The sequence below is a fragment of the Prionailurus bengalensis genome, chromosome D3 (genome assembly GCF_016509475.1).
Source record: "Prionailurus bengalensis isolate Pbe53 chromosome D3, Fcat_Pben_1.1_paternal_pri, whole genome shotgun sequence".
In the NCBI taxonomy this organism is placed as follows: Eukaryota; Metazoa; Chordata; class Mammalia; order Carnivora; family Felidae; genus Prionailurus; species Prionailurus bengalensis.
Window position 1 is genome coordinate 80,350,903 of NC_057356.1, and position 21,532 is coordinate 80,372,434.

At 52.2% G+C, this 21,532-nt stretch overlaps 1 long non-coding RNA gene across 4 annotated transcripts; it reads left to right on the forward strand.

Annotated features, from left to right (window-relative positions):
- Positions 1–1,739: 1,739 nt before the first annotated feature.
- On the forward strand, positions 1,740–20,277 carry LOC122470828. 4 transcript variants are annotated; one of them, XR_006294005.1, is made up of 8 exons: positions 1,742–3,289; positions 3,522–3,594; positions 4,498–4,568; positions 5,672–5,886; positions 6,447–6,534; positions 12,059–12,122; positions 12,461–17,152; positions 18,567–20,277. It is a non-coding gene; the product is annotated as an uncharacterized LOC122470828 (long non-coding RNA). The 4 variants fall into 4 exon arrangements; XR_006294004.1 differs by having other exon boundaries at positions 1,740–3,289; positions 5,672–5,901; positions 12,059–17,152; XR_006294003.1 differs by having other exon boundaries at positions 1,741–3,289; positions 12,059–17,152.
- The last annotated feature ends 1,255 nt before the right edge of the window (positions 20,278–21,532 follow it).

Consider the following 21,532-nt stretch of genomic DNA (forward strand, 5'->3'; position numbering starts at 1 on the left):
TGCTTTATCTCACGTGCTGCTTCCTGCCCCCCACCGGTGCTTCTCCGCTCAGCCAGGGGCAGTGACTTGTTCACCCTTGTAAAATGAGAGAGACCACCCTGGGGCCCCTGGATTGCTGAGAGAGGACGGGGCCCAGGCCCGGTCAGTCCAAACGTGTCTTTTCTGTGTCTCGCTGAGGGACTTGAAGACGTGGGATGAGGGAAGGTTTTCGGAGATGGGAAACCCTGGGATTTTTCAGAGCTGGGCTTTAAGCATCCGCCTGTCTCAGATAAATTTGGGGAGCAGCAGCTCTCACCTACGTGCACTAAACATGCAAATACCTCTCTTGAAAAACTGAGCTTTAAATTATCCCCAGGTGTCTCGATAAGTTGAGCATTATGCAAATATTCCATTCGTTGCAAGCCTACAGAACTGCAGAAATGGAGCAGCAGGGCAAGCGGGAAAGGCAGGCCTGCCGCTGTAACCTGGCACGTCCCTTGCATGCTGGGTGCCTTCCTCACGCACACTTGTGTAAGAGGCGGCGTCCGTCGCGATTTTGTTCCAGCGCCCGCCCACGGCACACGTGACCTTTCTCGGGTTTACTTACAGAGCGGAGATAATGTTCACTCTGTAAAATAGTTGCCAAGGTTAAATCCGGCAACATCCATAAAGCTAAATGTGACACACAGTAGGTGCTCGAGGAATTCATGATTGCTAATGCCTTAATGCCCATCAGAGGCCAAGACACCATTAGCCCACGTAAGCATCCAACAAGCCTGGGAGGCAGGTGTTCTGCCCCGCTTTGCAGCTGGGGAGATGGCACGGAGGCCAAGTACCCGAGGGCACAGAGCAGTTGCGTGACACAGTGGGATTGGAACCCGCGGCGCTCCCTCCTGGGCGTCTCCGCTGCTTTGTGCCCACGTCACCGGATTTTTGTAGGCCCGTCAGTGTGATTCTGCGGGGCTTCCGGCGACAGGATCGGACAAGGGGGACTCGCAGGCAGGCTCCGTCTTAGTCTCTGTCACCTCAGAGCAACCAGCCCTCCTAGACCTTTCTTTTTCTTATCTGAACGCTGAGTGCTTGGTTGGGAAAGGGTGGTAGAAATTGAACTAAGTGATCTCAAGATTCTGTGACTTGAAGCTTGCTTTTTTCACTTTAAAAGGTCTGTCAAAGTTTTCTAATTCTTTGCCTTTACACTTACTTTTGGCTTAATCGATTTGAAGGCCTTGTTGCGGGTGGTCAGGAACACAAACCCCAACCCCAGCCGTCTCCGTGTGCTGATGGGAGGGGAGACTGTTTTCTGGGCCCTTGCGGGGTAAGAGTTCCGAGAGAAGACCTCAGGCGAGGCTACCCAGTCTCTAGATGGCAGCACGAACAGTTCTGGCTGTATGCCATCTACCTGAAGAGTAGTTTCTGTTCCTCCTTACCCTCTAGCGTGACGTTTCTGGGTTCTTCTCTACTCGTAAAGTTTTCATTTGCGGGGCCTTTGAGTCGAAAAATAAAGCTCATATATACCGAGTCTTGTGCCAAAGGACACGGGGTTGAACGTAGCTCTCAGACTGGCAACCCGTAAGGTCCACAGATAAGGTCCCTGACACGTGCAAAGTATGTGAAATTCAAATTTCAGCGTCTACAAACTAAGTTTATTGGAACACAGCCACTCACGTACGGGTCATGACGGCTGCTTTCGTCCTACATTGGCAAAGTTCAACAGTTACACCAGAGCCTGAAATCCTTACAATCCGTCTGAAAAAAAGAGGTCAGGTATACCCCTGACCTCTATCGACCTCCTCTAAATAAAGATGCACTTCCCAAGGTCTTTAAGGTTCCAACGTGGGAGTGTAGGAATTTGCACTCTGTCCTTTTGGTGCTGTGTCTTCTTAGCGCAATAAAAGCATCTGGTGCTTGAGGAGGCCTGCACACATTTAGGCAGACGTTTAGCAAACACCTCTTGGCTGGGACCTCAGAGGGTCCTAAGGGGCGCAACTAGCTGTGACGGGGTGACAAGCGTGGGATCACAGGGACTGGAGAGGTGAACTCCGCCTGCCGAGAACTGGGGGAGGATTTTCAAAGGCACAACGTCTTCATTGGGCCGAGAAGGACGAAGTCCGATGTTCCCTGGCAAAGAGGGGAGACTTGGCAAGGCAAAGAGAACCTCATGACCACACATGGGTCTCGGAAGACACACTGCCACGGAGGGTGTGTGTCGGGCCAGGAGCTGAGACGGCAGGCGGAGCTAGCGGGAGCCCGCGGGGGGGGGGGGGGGGGGGGGGATGTCGGTGGGCCGTGTGTGGAATGGTTGGCACGACGGAGGAGCGGGCCTATCCCGCACCTGGGAGGGAGGCGGGAGAAGCAGGTCGCCAAGAAAATCAGGAGTTGTTTTGCTCACTGGTAAACTTGTGGCGCTTAGTGACAGACACGTGCTAGACCCGCGCTGGTCTCAAAGATCACCTGCAGCAGTCACCTGAAGGGTTTAAATAAAAACACAGGTCCCCTGGACTCGCCCTTCCTTACCCAAACTCAGATCTACAGAACGGAAGTTCCTGTTTGGGAAGAGTTTGGGGAGTGGGAGCAAAGCAGAGCCGTCAAAGAAGGTTGAGAATGAGAACCCCGAAGTACCCGAAGATGGAGAGAGCGAGGGTGTGCCCTTAATGAGCTCCCCCCCCCCCGAAAGAATTGGCCATCACTGGCAGGTGCAGCAGGGATCAGGAATCGCGGTCAGTGGGGGGGGGGGGGGGGGGGGGTCGCCCGGGCTGGGCCGATGTTTCCTAGAGGAGCGGCGCGGGGTGGCAGGGGGAAAGGGACCGGCGACCCGGGGGCGCCGGGCTTGAGCGGGCCCGGCTTGGAACGGGAGCCAACGGGCGCCGGGGAAGCCGCGTCGCCGGGCTCGGCTGGGGGTGCGCAGCGCAGCGGCGGGACCCTCTCTACCGCCGTCGGGAGCGGGGGGCGGAGAGCGGGGCTTCGCCGCGGAGACCGTGCGTTGGCTCCACCGCCGCGGCCTTTCCTTCCTCCCGTCCCTCCGCCGCCTCCCGCTCGGGCCTGAGCGCGGGTCCGCGGCCGGCAGGGGGCGCTGCCGCGCCTGCGGGCCTGGTTCCCGGCGGCCGCGGCCTCTGGTCCCCGCTAGGTCCCCGGAGGCCCCCACCCGGTCCACAAGCCACCCCTGAGCCTCACGCCACCGGGGGACGGAAGAGAGTCCCCGGGCCACCGGAGGGGCTGTCTTTTTACGGGCTGGGCTCGATGCAGGAGCAGCGAGGCCTACAGGGAAGCCACATCTGACTCGACTCCGGGGGATTTATGGTAATAGGAAAAGGTGAGTGGCTGAACTTTGCCGTCGGGACAGTAGGGGTGAGGGGAGGGAGGGCAGCTTGCCTGACAGAGGAGCACGAACTCCGTTTCTGGGGCAACGTTGACACCGCTAGGCAAGCACTTTGCAAGCATTTCGGGAGGATCTAATTAACCAACAAATGATACCATACGTCTGTTTTTAGGGAGGTCCCTGGACAGTCTTTTAAACTCCGTCTAATTGCTCATTTTCTTTGAAGGCAATGTGACATAGTGATCGTCAAAGTCTAGTTTGAATCCTAAAACGGCCACTTGAGCTGGAGCCTCGTCCGAGTAAGCGCCCTTACCCGAACGTACAGGTTGCAGGCGTGTCCACGGGGCACTGTGAGGGTTAATACACTCAAGCGATAATGCACTCCCTAGCCTACAGGGAGCTCTAACACATCGGTACATTCCCTTCAGAAATGTTTTCCTATTCCAAACCCGCCTTCCTATTTTAGGGCCTTTCAGAGTTAGGAATGCCTCTTTTCTGTGGACCAGACTGCACTTTGTTTTATTTATGTTAACCGTTTTTATTCCATACAATCATTCTCTACATGCATTTTATAGCTTTCCTTTTTATGATGGATGAGCCAATATTGAAACTTGGCTACTAAGGCCCCTAGTTTACGTTCGGTTCACTGCTGTGTCGTGCATTCTGTGGGTTTTGGCAAATGTATGACATTTTGGCCCCATTGTATCTTACAGAGTAGTTTCCCTGCCCCCTCCCCCATGCTCTGCCTACTCATCCTTCCCTCCCATCCCCAGCAACCAGTGATCATTCTCTTGTCTCCATGGTTTTGCCTTTTCCAGAATGTCACCTAGTTGGATTCATACAGCACGTAGCCTTTTCAGATCGCCTTGTGAAGTAATTCTCATTTAAGGTCCCTCCGTGTCTGTTCGTGAAATGATAGTTCATTTCCTTTTTTGCTGAAGAATCCATTGCCTGGATGGACCACAGTTTATTCATCCATCCACCTACTGAAGGATATCTTGGTTGCTCCCAGGAGTTGGCGATTATGAGTGAAACTGCTCTAAACATCCGTGTGCAGGGTGTATATGGATGTACATTTTCAACTTACGAGTAGATACCAAAGAGTGCAGTCGCTAAGCCGCATGGTAGGATATGTCTAGTTTTCTAAGAAACTGTCCAACTGTCTTCCATTTTGTATGACTTCCATTTTGCTTCCCCGCCAGCAGTGAATGGGAGTTCCTGCTGTCCTCACCAGCATCTCATGTTGTCAGTGCTTTGGATTTTAGCCATTCTAGTAAGTATGTAGTGGTAATTATTGTATGAATTTGCAGTTGCCTAATGACATACAACGTGGAGCGTCTTTTCATATGTTTGTCATCTTTTTTGGTGAGGTGTCTGTTCAGATCTTTCGCTGATTCTTTTTTTTTTTAATTTTTTTTTTCAACGTTTTATTTATTTTTGGGACAGAGAGAGACAGAGCATGAACGGGGGAGGGGCAGAGAGAGAGGGAGACACAGAATCGGAAACTGGCTCCAGGCTCCGAGCCATCAGCCCAGAGCCTGACGTGGGGCTCGAACTCCCGGACCGCGAGATCGTGACCTGGCTGAAGTCGGACGCTTAACCGACTGCGCCACCCAGGCGCCCCTCTTTCGCTGATTCTTAAAAGCTGGGTTGTTTGTTTTCTTATGCTGACTTTTAAGAGTTCTCTGTATATTTTGGATGTTAATGTTTTGTCCAGTACGAGTTTTGAAAACCTTTGTCTTTTCATTCTGTTTCTGCTTTGTTCTTTCCACTGCAATGAAATGGAAATGTGGGAATGTTAAGGGACAGAAACCAGTCAGAGGGCTTCACTCTGTCTTTACATTTGTCCGATGCCACACCGAGCAGTCCCCAGTGGCACTTCCTGGTGCATTCATCGATGTGCCAGAAACGGATTCCTCAGTGTTTGCCGAGCCCTTGACCCAGAGCTGGCACAGGTCACCTGGCAGTGGGTGTAGACCCTGGGGGCATCCAAGTCACTTCCATGTAGGGACAGCCAGGCACTTTCAGGGGGCTTGGCCACTGCTGACCCCTTTTATTCTTTGCCCGGAAGACAGAAATCGTGGGCCTCCAGTGACGTGCCCCCCCATAACTTCTTCAACCTTATTTGGGACACAAAGGCTGAGTTCCTCCGTGATTTATTTATAGAGACATGCGTAGTAAAAGAAGAAGTAAGCCAGTTTTTAAATGCAGGCTTCAAGCGGGGGCTGCAGGTGTGGCCTGTGGCTCCTCAGTGCATCTGTGACTCCTTTCTGGAACACAGCCCCCCCCCCCCCCCCGCCCCACACAGACCTTCGTAGGGCCTTGGCAGAACAAAAGACAATAAGCTAGACCATTAATCCTGTCTGCTTCCCACAGGATGGAAAATCAGTGCGTGGACAGTGAAAGGGAAGTCCAGCCTCACGGAGGGGCTTTTCCTGTGGGTCTCCAGAACATTCCTCCCACCCCACCCATCTCATGACAAACTGAGGCAATGTCCTAATGCTTCCGGATAACAAAGCGTCTGAGGCTCTGAAGTTCAGTGTGAAAATACGCACGTGTTCGGCTGTATTGGAAAGCACGGCAAAGAGAAAGTGAGATTCTCCGCAGTGTGTCTGGCCCCAGGGAAAACAAATCATTGTGCAAAGCTGGTTCTGAATCCCAGCTCCCTCCGAAATCGGACTTTCCGCCTAATGGAAAGTGGAGGTGTGTTTGCTGTGGCAATTCATTCTTGATTGAACACAGTTGGAAAAGTCCACTGAAAGTGGCAGAATGCAGTGGGCCAGGGGCTTATCCCAGGGCCCTCCGCGCGCCGTCTGGGGGGGGCTGGGAAACGTGGACCCTGCCCCACTGTGTAGCATACCTGGGAGGGGTGGGGGTGCTGAGGGGGGGCATCTCACAGGCTTCCGGGCTGCTCAGATGTGCACTGATTTTGAAAATCATGAAGTTAAAAGCACAGAGTTTAGAAACTTAAAACCTGGATTTAGATGCAATGTCCCGAGGCTTCAGAATAGCTAAGCATCTTCTCTGAAGTTCAGTATTCATTGAATATGAATTAATTCAATCTTAATTGTGGGCCTACAGTGTTGCCTCATAATTCCTTGAACCTTATGTGGGACACGGAAGACTGAGTTCCTCCTTGTTGTATTTACAGAGACACGTGGAGTAAGGATAAGTGAGCCAGTTTTTAAGCTGAGGCTTCCTGTAGGAGTTGCAGCAGCCGTGTGACTTTGGACAAATATGTAAGTACCTTAATTAAGCTACCGAAAGTACGGAGGCTAAAGTGTTTGCGACACGCGCTAAAACATACGAGAGCTTCTCTGAAGATAAGGAAAAGGGGTCTCGGAAAGTATAGACCGTCCTCTTCTGCTACTGTGTTTTATTCCATAGGAGGTAATGGTAATGACGAGGTTTTGATCCTTATCAGGCACTGGGCATTATCCTAAGCACTCCATGCCTTATTTAATCCTCAAACAATCCTTTGAAATAGGTGATGATTATGATACCCATTTTATAGATGAAGAAGCTGAGGCAGAGAAAGGCTAAGCAGCTGGCTTATAGTCACACAGCCAGTAAGGTGCCGAGTCAGGGTTTGAACGTGGGACCCCGGAGCCTGGAGCCCTCCCGTCTCCTTGGGTCTGCAGCCCGATAGTAAACCGAAGGAGGAAAATTGCAGTCCACTTCCTGGGCAACAGGGGGAGTCTAGTTCCCCTTTAGCAACCATATGGTAAGAATGTTCAAATAATTATTATTCCGGAGCCTACAGCAGAGCTTTCTCTGATGAGAATTACAAATTGTATCCTTCTTGAGATGCTTACAGTCTAAACCTGAGACGCCCAGCTTGGTAGCCACTAGCCACAGGCGGCTGTTTAGGTTTAAATGAACTGATCAGTGGAATATGAGAGTCCAGCTATAGACCCCACACAGACACCAAACACTGATCTTCAATAAAGGGACAAAGGTGATTCAGTGGACAAAGGGTGATCTTTTCAACAAATGGTACTGAAACAGTTGTATATTCGTATTGAAAAAACTGAACAATCCCCGCCTTGCCCCATATGCAAAGTAGTGCATTTAACGGTCCATTTAACTCAAAATGGACCATACATCGAAAGGAAAAAAGATCTATAAAATTTATAGATGAAAACGTAGTGAAAAAAACCTTTGCGACTTTGGGCTAGGCAAAGATTTCTTAGGTGCTCCACTGAAAACATCACCCATAAGAGACTAAATTAAACTGGGCTTCCTCAGAATTAAAACTCCCCTCTTTGAAAAACATTCAGAAATTAAAAAGACAAGTAATCACCTGGGAGAAAATATTTGCACATCACGTATTTGATAAGGGACTTGCATCTAGAATATGTAAAGAACCTTCAAAACTCTGTGGTAAGAAAACAATATAATACAAAATGCACACTTCACCGAAGAAGATATACCAATGCCAAATAATCCCATGAAAAGATACTCAACATCACGAGACAGCAGGGAAATAAAAATTAAAACCGCAACGAGAGGGGTGCCTGGGTGGCTCAGTCGGTTAAGCGTCCGACTTTGGCTCAGGTTATGATGGTGCAGTCTGTGAGTTCAGGCCCTCGTCAGGCTCTGTGCTGACAGCTCGGAGCCTGGAGCCTGCTTCCGAGTCTGTGTCTCTCTCTCTCTCTCTCTCTCTCTCTCTCTCTCTGAACCTCTCCCACTCGCACTCTGTCTGTCTCTCTCTGTTTCTCAAAAATAAACATAAAAAAAAAAAAGCAATGAGATACCCCTATAGACCCGTCAGAATGGCTACAATTAGAGACTGATCATACCCGTTGTTGGCTGGTTCGTGGAGGAACAGGCAGGAATGGTACCACCACTTTGGAGAAGTTTGCCTGTTTCTTTTTTTTTTTTTTTTTTTTTATTAAATTTTTTTTTTCAACGTTTATTTATTTTTGGGACAGAGAGAGACAGAGCATGAACGGGGGAGGGGCAGAGAGAGAGGGAGACACAGAATCGGAAACAGGCTCCAGGCTCCGAGCCATCAGCCCAGAGCCCGACGCGGGGCTCGAACTCATGGACCGCAAGATCGTGACCTGGCTGAGGTCGGACGCTTAACCGACTGCGCCACCCAGGCGCCCCTAAGTTTGCCTGTTTCTTAACAAGGTAAACAAAACACCCACCATGATCCAGCCATTCTACTTTTAGGAATTTACCCAAGAGAAATGAAAGCCTATGTCTCTGCAAAGATTTGTGCAAAAATGCTCATAGCAGCTTTACGCGTTCATTGCCAAAAAGTGGAAACCACCGAAAAATCCATCAACAGGTGACCTTGTGGCATCTCCACATAATTAAATATTATTCAGCAATAAAATGAAACCAACAGAGACCACGTGGGTGAATCTCAAAATAATTTTGCTGAATGAAAGAAGCCAGACCCCTCCCCCCAAATATATATATATATATATATATACAGAAGGCATGATTCCATTTACGTTATATCCTAAGGAATGCAAACTAATCTCTAATGACAGAAAGCGGAACAGTGCTTACCTGAGTGTGTGCATGGGGGGTGGGGGTGGGGGCAACGACAGAGGGATATAAAGGGGTGGCGTGAGGAAACTTCTGGACATGCTCTGCATATTCACTATTGTGATTGTGGTAATGCTTTCACAGGCACATGTGTCAAAACATCAATTTTTACACTTCACGTGCAGTTCATTGATGCCTTTTATACCTCAAAATGGCTGTTGAAACTTTTAAATGTTTAAATAAAATTTAAAATTCAGTTGCCCTAGCCGTATATCCAGTGCTCAATAGCCTCATGTAGCTAGTGGCCACCGTATTGGATGAGAACATTCCCGTTATAGCAGAAAGTTCTATCCCACAGTGCTGGTACAAACACAGCATCTCCTGCCCCAGGCTGGCAGGAAGTTCTACTAAAAAGGAACGTTTCTTCTGGCCAAAGAGCCCACTGCCCCTTTTGTCTACAGAGCAAAATGGATGGTGGAGGGGAGGGACATTTGTCACAAGCAATCGTCTGCCATCAGGACAGGCCATTAGAAAGGGGCCAGGTGGCAGGTGCTGCTGGAGGGTAGGGAAAGGGGGTAGGGAAACCTCAGGCTGAGCTCTGAGGCTGGGGAGACCTCCTGCTAAGTGACTTGGGAGGAGGAGAGGGAGGTAGGGGAGGAGGAGGGAGGGGCGCAGAGGTAGCACTGACAAGTGGCAGAATCGTAGAAAGCTCGTCTCCTCTAGTGATGGATCTTTTGGTTCAAACTGGACGAGGGAGACAGGACCCTGGACGGGAAGGGATGGGGCCGGATCTCAACAGGATTAAAGACAAAAAGCCGCAGCCGGGAGAATCCAGGTCTCCTGACGCTGGGAATCTAAGGTGTTGGTGATTAGGGAACTAAGTAGACGTTGTGATTGTGTGAGGACTGTCGAGCACACCCCTTTCTTCAGTCGTACCATTTGGGAGCACAGGTATCTTGCTCTCTACCTGTGTTCCTCAGACTCCACGCACCCTTAGGTGACCTACCTGTCCAGTGTGGCCGGGGGTGGGGGGAGCCACAGCCCCTCCTGACAATAAGTGTTTAAGTGCGTGAAATCAGGCACACAGAATTACAAAGAAACCCCCGGGGGTGTTAAAAGGCAGTTCTGTGCCCAGAGCCTCTCTGTGCTGGACCGGGAACCTCACTGCAGGGCCAACGAGGCCCCGCAGTGAATCTGTTCTGGCAATTTGGCAGTTCTCACCCCGATTCCGGAATGCAACGGAGTGAGGTGTGGCTGCCCTGGAAATCGGGCCTTTTGGGGATGTAGGGAAGGAGCCGACAGGACAGAGGACTCCTGCCCTCCCCAAGGGCGGCCGCAGGGTCGTCTCAGCCTGTCCTGCGACCAAGTTCAGGCTCCAACTCCTCCTCCTCCAGTATCTATGTTTGAAAATATCCATTTGACAAAAATATGTTGGGGCGGAGGCCTCAGTGCAGCGCTGGGATGAGACCCTCACGTGGAACCGCAGGAGACCCAGGGTCCCGCTGGGTTTGGGGGCGCAGGGGCTGGAGGAGGGGGCGGGTGGCCCGGGGCGGGGGGGGCGGGTCGCGACCCCACAGCTTCCCAGCGGGTGGGTGCCATGGGGTGGGGAGGTGGGGGAGGTCGCATGCGCCCCGAGGGCAGCCTGGGGCCGTGGGGTCCCCAGCTCGCTGGGCGGCTTCCCAACGGCGAGGTGGGCACACCGGGCGGGGGGGGGGGGTGAGACTCCCCGCGGCTCGATCCCCAGGTGGGCGGAGACACCCCTGCTCGCCTCTCCTGCCCCTTGCGGCACCGAGAGAGAGGCGCCCAGAGGACCTCCCCGCTCCAGAGGAGGCTGCCCCGAGGGCTGCTGTAATGCCAGGACGGAGGATGCTGACTGTCCAGAAAGATGCTGGCGACAGCCCGGTCCCACCTGCGGTGGCCCCTGCTGAAGGCCGACGGGGCCCCCGGGAGGACGAGACAGCCCGGCCGCCTGCACGCTCGGAGCCGACGGGGGCCTGGAGGCCGGGCGGGGAGGTGGGCGCCGACCAGTGCTCGTCTGCAAGGAGGCGAGAGAGGACACTTTCCAAGAGGCGCGAGACACAGCTTTCCCCAGGGCTGGTGGTCTTGAAAACGCTCCTCTGCTCCCATCAGCCCATCCCCAGGGCCTCAGCCGGATTGCGCCCTGGAGCCCAGACTGGCAGGCAGGCCCACGAGGTCGGGAAATTTTTCCTTTGGGGTATCTTCTCCCCTTCTCCATCGCCCCGGGATCCTACCCAGCTGTCTCAGGTTTGCGGTCTCTGCATTTGGCTCCATCGTGAAAGGAGAAGGGAGAGATTGGACCTGGGAATATCTGCGGAACAAGAAATGTCTTGCGCATGTGAGCACTCGGTCGGTGCTGGGTGAGTGAAGTGTCCTTCCCAGAAGCAAGAAATGATGATTCTCTGAGTGGACGGTTTAGGACCGCAGGCCTGATTAGAAGAAATCATGAGGGCTTCCCACCCCTGGATCTTTTCCGGATGGAGACAAGAAAAGGCCCTTCTGAGCCGTCAGCCTCCTTAGAACAAGCAGATGGAAAGGCAGGGAAAAAACAAAGCAAAAACAAATGGCCTCATTTATCTATTTTTAAAATGATACATGTGAGACATGAAGACTTGTTCAAAAACATTTTTGTGTTGAGAGTTAACAGTTAAAAACCCTGGTCTCGGAGCCCCGATCTTAATTGTCTCCCCAGGGATGACTGCTGTTAATGTGAAGCGTGATCACTCATCCCACTGTCCTCTGGCCCCTGGCCCCTGGGCCTCTGCCTTCCTCCTGGGACCACCTGCTGTCCCACCCAAGCCAGCCGCACCTGTAGGCCTTTGTGCTTAAGTTTCCTTCCACCTGGAACCTCCCCCCACCTCCGCCCTTTCTTTTCTCTTTTGGGAAGGGGTATTTTATTTTATTTTTATTACTGTATAACCTTCATGTAGTAAAGTGCACAAACTTTAAAGTGTGCAGCACAGTGAGCTTTTACATAATTCTGTACATAGATATTCACCAGAGTAGAGATATAGATGCCAGCAGGCTAGAAGGCTCCCCCCGCCCCCTGCTTTGAGTCAGTACCCTTCCAGAGGCAACCACTGCTCTGACCCCATCGCCACAGATTCCTTTGGTCTGTTCACATGTCCTCTTGTGTCTCCAGCGCTTTCTGTGGGAGCTCATTCCCATCTTCTAGGTCTCAGCTCAAATGTCAACTCCCCCCTTCCTTTCCATATCTCTACCCTGTGCATTTTTTTTTTTCAGAGCCCGTCACAGTTTGCAATTTCTGTTGGTTTACGTGTACGCAGTTCTTCTCCCCAACTAGAAGGTAAACATCCTCTTCTAGTCACTGCTGTCTCCTGAGCCTGAAGCACAGTGTCTAGTGTGTGTAGACGATCAACAAGTATTTATTCAATGAATGAATGTGTGTGTAGATGAAAGGAGGAAATGCCCCAGGTATCAATTTGTACAGTCCTGAATCTAGAATTGATTCTAGGTTGCCCAAACGCTGGCCTCTGTCTCGGGCCGCTGAGCTTCTTGTTACAAGGACAATATTCACCAAATTCAAATGTGAAGACGGAGAAATCCTAGAGCTGTTCCAGCCTGCCTGCGAGCGGAAAGTGGGCTCCTTCTCACCCTATATAACAGGATTTCTTTCTCCACCAGAACGGGCTTTCGCTGGGTGCTGCGGAATCAGTGTTTTATGAAACAACTCCGCTTTGGCTCCATAAAAAGCCTCTCAAACAGTGGCAATCTCTACTGGAGTGAGAGAGGATGCCGTTTTTTGAAACTTCCTTTCTATGTTGTTATGTTTTAAAAGCCAGCACATAATAACCTCTTAAAGAGTTTTAATCGTGGTGAAATACACTTAACATGAAATTTACCACTTAACCAATTTTTAAGGATACATACAGTCCGGCAGTGTTAAGTACATTCACACTGTGCAACCAATCTCTGAGCTGTTTGCATTTGCAAAACTAGAACTCTGTAGCCATTAAACGGCTCCCCATTCCCTCTCCCCGCCCCCCGCACCCCGTGAACCTGCAGCAACCACCATTGTACTTTCTGTCTCTGTGAATTTGACTACTCTAGGAACCTCACGTTGAGTGGAATCTGTGATATTCAGTATTTGTCTTAGCGCCCGGCGTATTCACTTAGCAAACTGTCTCCAAGAGGCAACCATGTTGTCGCGTGGGTCAGAATTTCCTTCCTTATTAAGGCTGAATAATAATTCCAGCGTATGTGTGTGACACATTTCATTTATCCTTTCATCTCTTGATGGAGACTTGGGTTGCTTCTGCCTTTGGCTATTGTGAATAATCCTGCTGTAAATAAAGCAGAGCATCTCTTCGAGGCCCTGCCTTCAGTTGTTGGGGGCATTTGTCCACAAATGGAATTGCCGGGTCATATGGGTGGTTCTGCTTTTAATTTTTTGAGGCACTGCTGTGCTTTTTTCCGGAGCATGGCATCATTTCGTATTCCCGCCAGCAGTGGCTAAGTATTCTGATTTCTCCACATCCTCGCTGACCCTTGGTATTTTCTGGTTTCTGGAGAGTGGCCATCATAATCGGGGTGAGGTGATAGCTCATGGTGGTTTTGATTTGAATTTCCCTGATAGGCTGTGATGTTGGGAGCATCTTTTCAACTGCTTGTTGGCCATTTGCACATCTTCTTTGGAGAAACGTCTGTTCAAGTCCTGTGCCCATTTTTTAATCAGTTTGGTTTTGTTGGTGGTGGTGGTGTTGGTTTCTGAGCACATAATATTTTTAAACTCAGAAAGGAATGTTATAAAGAAAGGGGGAGAGAGCATCCAGAAGGCCAGTCAAGAGAGTGTAGCGGTTAAAAGCTTGGGCTCTGAAATTAGAACGTTCAGTCACCATAATTATTGAGTGCCTTCTATATAAGTCAGGATCGGCTAACTAACACACGACCCTAAAAGCTCAGTGACCTAATGCAATAAAAGTCTTGCTCGCTTCCCTCAAGTCCAATGGGATCTGAGATGGAAAAAGAATGGAAGCTAGGGAGGGTCAGTAGGTCATCCAGGGACTCTGTGTCATGTAGTCATTTAGGGACCTGGGCTGCATCCATCCTGTGACACTGACGTCCACAACATATGCCTCCAAGGTCACCTTGGGAGGGGATAAAAGGGAAAATTACATAAGGGTAACTTTTTATGGACCAGTCTTTGCCTGTCTTACATCAGTCTAATCTTGTAACGCCGCCCCACCCACTACAAAGGAGACTGGGAAACATCCTTTTCCTGTGTGCCCAAGAGGAAGGGAAATTGCACTGTCTCTGCAACAGTACGTCGCTTTGGTCACCAGACCATCTCATTCTTCTTCCCACACACAGAAATACTCATCCCCTTCTCTAGGGAGACAACCCAAGGTCACATCCAGGATCTCCAGGTCACGTACGTTCTTTTCCCTTGAGACCACATGATCCGGTGACCAGTGCACTAAGGGGGATAAGTTGTCTGCCCCACACCCCACAGCCGACACGCAGTCATGAAGTAGAAATAACGAAACTCCCATTGAGAAAAGGGAGAGTGCTGTAGCCCCTGGTCCCGGGAAGTGATAGACTCCTTCCTGTGAGACAGGCTTTGTGAGGGTTCCCTGCTCTGGGAAGGGCGAAGTTCCCGGATTAGGTTCTGGTCTGACCTCTGAAGGGCAGGCCCTGCCCATTTTCCTCCATGATCTCATCCTCACCTCACAGGAGTCTTTCCTTTCTCCTGATCTCCCCAGACTCTACCTGAAGCCTTCTTTGGGGAGGAAGTCCTTCTCCTTGACAACATCCAGCTCTTGGAGTTGTTCTTGCTTACGTGTCTGCCAGAGTCAAGGACGTTTTTAAGGGTGACTTCATGACTTCTCAGGCACTAATTCTCTCAGAAGGTCATGGGCTTGGCGAGGTGGGGAGAACTCTGCAAAGGGCAGGCCTACTGGAAACCCGCACAGAGGTGTGGACTGACTGGTTGGACACAGGAGTCTGGCCCGTGGGGAGTAGTCCGGGCTGGAGAGGGACACTGGGGAGCCATCACCATATTGCTGGCATTTATCAGCAGGCTGGTGCGCGTAGACAGGCCAGAGAGGAGGTCCAAAGACCGAGCCCTGGCTCACTCCAGTGGCCAGAGAGGTGAGGAGGCGCCCACCAACAGAGGAAGGGAAGGACCTGGGAGTAGGTGAAAATCCAGAAGAGTGTGGTGTCTGGGAAGACAAGTGACGCACGTGTCTCAAGGCAGGGGTGCTGACAGGTCGCTAAGGTGAGGACTGAGGCTTGACAACGGAGGAGGCGACCGGTGACTCTGGCAAGGGCGGTTTCCACGGAGCAGCGGAGTTAAGAGGCTGAGTGGCGTGGCTCCAGCCAACAAGGGGAGGGGAAAAGCGAGTGACCGTGACTGTGAACAGAAGAGTCTCGCTGCAAAGGTGAGCAGGGACAGTTGGCCCCCGCACCCCGAGGGAGGGAGGGCACAGGGTGTGACACAGATGCTGGGGGGAGTGGCGGGGCGGTGGGAAATGAAGTCTGAGGAAATGACACTCGTAGTGTGAAGTTAGGACCCGGTGAGCAGCTGGGGGGTGGGGGGGGGGGTGGACGAAGAGGCGTTTGAGGGGGTCTGACGAGGGGAAAGCAGGCAGGAGTGGACCGGGGAGATGGGCGAGTGTGGGGCAGCAGGAAGGGCCCTGAGTGGTCGGTCGTGTGCGTGTGTGCGTAAAGAGAGGCGGCCCCGTGGGGCTGGTGACTCTCTTCAGCAGACGCAGCCACGTGAGCACGGACATGGAGCCGGCAGGGGTGTGATTTAACTGAGGCGCCCATGTTCTCAGGTGTTTAGACAAGACTAGGCCTCCAGCTGTCCTGGGCCCAGCTATCCTGGGTCTCTGGTTGTCCTGGGCCCAGGTATCCTGGGCCTCCCGCTGTCCTGGGCCTCCAGCTTGCAGATGGCAGGCCTCCATAGTTGCATGAGCCAGTCCCTCGTAATAAATCTTTCTGTAGATCTGCATATATCCTATTGGTTCTGTCTTTCTGGAGACCCCTATTACAAGGCATACTGGGGAAGTGAGGAGGGAAGGGTGAGGTGTGGCGGGCTTAGGGAGGAGGGAGGGGTAAGTCCTGGAAGAGCAATGGGAAAACCTGGCCCTCGCTGGCCGGGAGGGGAGGACGGGCATCACCTGAGGGGCTCCCAGCCGCAGTGCCCTCAGGACCGAGCCCGGTGTGGTCTGAGCGTGAAGGGGAAGAGAACATTCAGGGAAGAGGTTGTAAATGCAGGAAGCCTGGGGAATCGGAGAGGGTAGGAGACGGGATCCCAGGAGGGATGCACGACACCGTGAAAGGCTTCATGCATCAAGGGAAAGGCTTTGGGTCTCAGATCTGTAGTGGACACACCAGGCTCACAAGACAGGGGTGCAATCCTGATGCCAGAGCCCAGACTCTCCCCTGTGTCCCAGGCTTCTTAGTGGGAAACACGGGAGTCTCTTGTCTACCTCCTATTCCTGAAAACCCTAGGACTCCAATCATCTTTCCTTTCCTACAAGAAGACCCCTAGGTCAGTGGTTTAAACCCTTCTGGGCTCACAGATGCCTCCAAGATGCTGGACAAACTCTATGGAATTTTCCCAGAAAAATGCACAGGCCCACAAGGTGTCACCCGCTGCTCCCAGGGGGTCACGAGGTGTCACCCGCTGCTTCCAGGGGTCATGGGTTTTCTGAGACCCATCCGGAGCCCTCAGGATGATACGCCCTGCCCTCTGGCCTCCACCTCTCAAGGAGGTAGAGCTGAGGTGAACGGCAGGTTGGTCCTGGAACAAAACGGCCCAGTGGCCCTGATGTGACCTCCATCGGTAGAGCCGGTTTTAAGGGCCAGGTGACCACGCCACTGTTTCCGCAGCTCGCCGCCTTGTCGGAAATCTCCCTGGCTGCTGCCTGGACACCAGCGCAGAGGAGGAGGCGTTTAGACAGAAAAGTGAGGAAGGGCCTCCTCAGCCGGGAGTCCGGGGGGTGGGCGTGGTGCGGCTCTGTGCCACCCAGGGCCCGTGAAGATCATCCTGCAACCCCCGCACGGCACTAAGTAGGTCACCTGGCCTGCACAGGAGCCCTTTGGAAGTGTCCTCCTCAGTCAGCAAGGCAGCCCTGTCTGGGAAGCTTCCGGGCACTCCTGTCTTGTGAGCATCCAACACCACCCCAAAAAGCCGGTTGGGGCATGGCTAGGACTTATGGGCACCCTACCCCCAGAGCCCCACAGGGAGTCCCTCTGATGGATACTTCGTGCTCTTTTCCAGTCTCCAAATTAACAACCACCTCCAACTGGAAATCACACTTCCGCGTGGGAGCAGAAAAGGCAGCTGTGCAGACGGACCAGGGCTTGGAAGTAAGTAACCCCACGGAGGCAGCGGGCTTTAGCCAGAAAGAACCTGCTCGGGAGGCCTGAAGAGGTTTGCACAGATGCCCCTGGGGAATTCGCAGGACCTTGGCTTAGCTTGCTGGCCAGACATGTCTCATTCTCTGGGTCCCCAGGAGTCCCTGGCTTTTTCTGTCTTTTCCTGTCTTTTCATCTGACGCTAAAGAAACCCAGCCATTGTTTCACACTGGAAAGGGAACGATGCATTTGCCTTCTCCTTCTCCCCGCCTGGCCTCCCGTTTACTGGAGAAGATGAAGACTGTAAACAGTAATCACGATAAAAGCAGCCCTTAGCCTTACTAACGATAGCAAGAATAAGGAACATCAAAGTAAGCAGCTATCTTAGTCATTAGGGCATTAAAATGTACTCAGGGTGGATATGCTGAGAAACCAAGGCTCCTGTGTGTTTTAAAAGTTTTTTTTTTTTTCAACGTTTATTTATTTTTGGGACAGAGAGAGACAGAGCATGAACGGGGGAGGGGCAGAGAGAGAGGGAGACACAGAATCGGAAACAGGCTCCAGGCTCCGAGCCATCAGCCCAGAGCCTGACGCGGGGCTCGAACTCACGGACTGCGAGATCGTGACCTGGCTGAAGTCGGACGCTTAACCGACTGCGCCACCCAGGCGCCCCCTGTGTGTTTTGATGACAATGCTGAGGCCTAATTTCTAGGCAATTGCTAGATCACCAGATCCCTATCACCCACATAGAATATTATCATTTCCTAGACCAGTAGGGCCCATGCTATCTGCTCAAGTTAGGCCCTTTTCATAGTAAGAGTCTTAAGTTACTTAAAAAAAAAAAAAAAAAGTTCACTTTCAGGATACCCGTGACAGGTGACAACTGACATGGGACACTATCAGGGGTTGGGGACTCTGCACGCTGGCCAGCAGGACCCTAGTCCCCGAGCGTCTCTGCTTCTCCCTAGACGCCCTCCCCTGGGTGTTCCCCGGCCCTCCACTGGCTTCCTCTACCTACTCACGGATCCTGTTCTCTCCAGACCTCTCCAGATCTCTGAGTCCCCTTCCATCACCGACTGCCTCTTAGCTCTGATTTCTGAGAGAGGAGTGGACTGGCCCTTGAATTACTTTGCTAAGGCTGTCCTCAGAATCGGGCCACATCTGTTCTGATCAGCTATGGAGAGTGTGTCTTAGGCCGCACGACATTGGCTACAAGTGGGGACAGCTTGCTTCTCCTAGAAAGGGCATGCATCTATCTAAGAGACCCCATAACATGCCGTCCAGTACATAGTTTCAAATACACTGGCATCTCATCTGAAGCCACTGCCGATTACTGTCCCAGACAGAGTAGGGCAGGGCCGTTTCAGAAACTGCTTGCTCATCACAGAGTCACTTTCATCCCTGGTTATGTTGGTGTCCCTTCCAGATATTTCTCTCCATTCTGCAGTCCATTTACTAAATGGTTCATGTAAGCACAGCCACTATAGTTTCCATATGACACTGAAGTAGAAAGGACAAATTGCATGGGCACAAAGAGCCACCTTCTCACTTACCTCCTGGACCCAGAAACTCCAGTGATGGCAGGGGTGGCGACATCATCGTGACTTGTCCGCAGTCAGTCGCGAGTCTGCAGATGCCATCCTAGCCTCACGGTGTTGGACCTCCACTATCAGATTAACCACCGGTGGACAGTGGGAGAATTTGGGGTCCCCACGTGGCCTCACTCCTTTGCCCCTCAGTGACTTTTGGTTACTCGATGTGACTTCTGGAGACTCTGCCTGCTGGAAGATTTATTCCACACTGCAGCCGGTGTCTACACCACAGGAAGAGCCACCTGGCTTTCCAGCTCTGTTCTGAGGTCTCCGGATTAACTGAGGGACCAAGAATCCTTGCAACACTCCTTTGAGGGAGACACGCCCCTTTTTATTAGGCTGGGATTTGTATGATGCTCTAGCCCCTGCAGAACCTGTGGGAGCTGCCCCTCAGTTTCTTGCTCTGGGGTATTTGGGCTTGTAGATGGATGATTTTACAGCTGCATGGGTTTGGATCACCACGGCCAGCTCTCAGTAGCTACCACTGGGCCTAAAAGACCATAGTCCCACAGCCTTCTTTGCTTACTAATGACCCGGGCTGGCCTCCCCACGCTAGAGGCCGGCATGGAGTTCAAGGGCATGAGAGCCTAGCGTTTTCCTCCTGGATCTGATTTTGACCTTATTGCATGATGGCAGGTGGAGAGCTTTGACACACAAGTTGTGGGTGGGGCAGGCACAGAGAAACACCCGCTGCAGGCTATCATGATGTTGTATGAAGTTCAACGACATTAAAAATAAACTCAGTCACTTTGGCAGGTGGTCAGTGGGTTGGCATTTCCATACACAGTGTCACTCACCCCACGGAGGGCCCCAGGTGGCCCACACTCGGCTTCCCCGATTGGGATCCCATGTGAGCCTCCAAATAATCCTGGTTTTAGGATTCCCCGTCTTGTAACGGGGGAAAGTGAGGCAGAGAACATTTAAGTGATTTGTTCAGGGTGACAGGGCAAGAGTAAGGACCTTAATTTCTTCACTTTTCGCCCTATTCTGGGCCTTTCGTTTGATGTGAGAAAGTCTATATAATTTTAGCAAGGAGGTGTGTCCACGAGGGGTGTTTCTCAAGAAAGGAAGGGCAGCCTCACTAAATGCTTAAGAAGGTCAACGTCCTTTATGCCTCCAGGCTTCCTCGTTGCCTGTCTCGGTGCCCTTGTTATCTCTGTTAGAAATTCACTTTGCTTTCTGCGGTGCTCATTAAACATTGTTCTGCTGGGGCAGAACGAATAATTAACTCGAGGGCTTGGCCATCCCTTTGTCCTGAGCACTTAGCGCGCTCCCTCTTTCTCCTCTGGAGATCAAAACCTTCATCCCTTTTTCTGGTTTCCTTTGATGCAAGCCTTTATGGCTGGGAGGATGTGCTTGTCAGTTGCTGTTCTAAGGACTCACGAAGGTCATCATTTCGGTCCCTGCTTCTGTGAGAAGGATGAATTTGGAGGAAGGCAAGCCACCAGCCCCCCCCTTCCTCCACTTCGTTTGTTTGTGTGTTTACATCATCTCTTTTCAGCAGTCATTGTCCTGTGTATGAAAATACGAACCCTTATTTTGACAGCTGGGCAGTGTCTTTGATTTTGGAAGATGTCACTTGGGAAAGGTGGGGGTGACAGCAGATGGGCAGCAGCCAGTCCGCGCTGCAGTTGCCCTGCGCACAGCTGTGGGTGGCTGCAGTGGGATTTGGGATGAGGGGTGCCTTTCTGTCTGTTCCGTGTTTTGCCAAGTTCCCGGGGCTGGATATCATTAGGCTGCAAGCCGCGCGCTCTGAGCTGTTAGAACCAGGAGTTCCCGGCATCAGGGAAGAGGGAAGGAGGTGGACGGAGGAGACAGGAGAGGAAAAGTAGGAAGAGAGCTGAGAGCCCCCCAACAGGTGCAGTCCCAGTGCCGGGAGTGGGCCATGATGCGGGGGGAGAAATCCCAGGAAGAGAAAGGAGGATCTAAGGAGGTGGTAACAGAGTGCCGGGTGCATGGATGGGCCAGTCGCCCAAGTTGGGCTCTGTCCTCGTCTGTTCAGGCTGTTATGACAAAATCCCACCGACTGGGTGGCTGGGAAACGGCAGAAACTTCTTTCTCGCATTTCTGGAGGCTGGGTGTCTGAGAGCGGATGCCGGCGTGGCCTGGTTCTGGTGAGGGCCCTTGTGCTGGTTGCAGACGGCTGACTTCTGGAAGGGTTGGCGTCTCTCACAAGAGCACTGACCCCGCTCACCGGGCCCCACCCTCCTGACCTAGGCACCCCCCCCAAAGGCCCCACCTCCTAACACCATCACGCGGTGGGGTGGAGGATGCCAACATGGGAATCTGCAAGGGGACGCGCTCGGTCCAGAGCAGGCTCTTCCCTGAGATCTGGAAACTCTCCAGCCATTTTTGCTGATTAACGTCACAGAGGCTGCTGCCTCCGTAGCACAGGCAGCAGGAAGCTTCTAGGGCCGACGGCCCCCTCCGGAGCTCTCATCCGCCAGGGAGGGTGAGAGGTAGAAAGCCATTTGCCAGCTGGCCTGCTCTGCAGGCTGCCTGTCCAGGAAACTAAATGTGTGAGACTTTCTAGCTCTTTCTCAGGGTCCCAAGGCAGACAATGGATGTCCATGGAGGCCACGGTATTGCCGTTCCCTTAGGGTCATGGGGCCCACCACCACCCAGCTCACATGTCAGCCCAGCTGCAGGACCAGCTCAGCAGCTCCCCACCAACCCCTCTGATGCCAACACACACACACTCACACACACACACACACACACACACACACACTTCTCCCCTGCTCCCTCCTGTTCGCAGTTTTCTGTTCCGGGTGCCCCTTGTCATCACCACCAGCAGCAA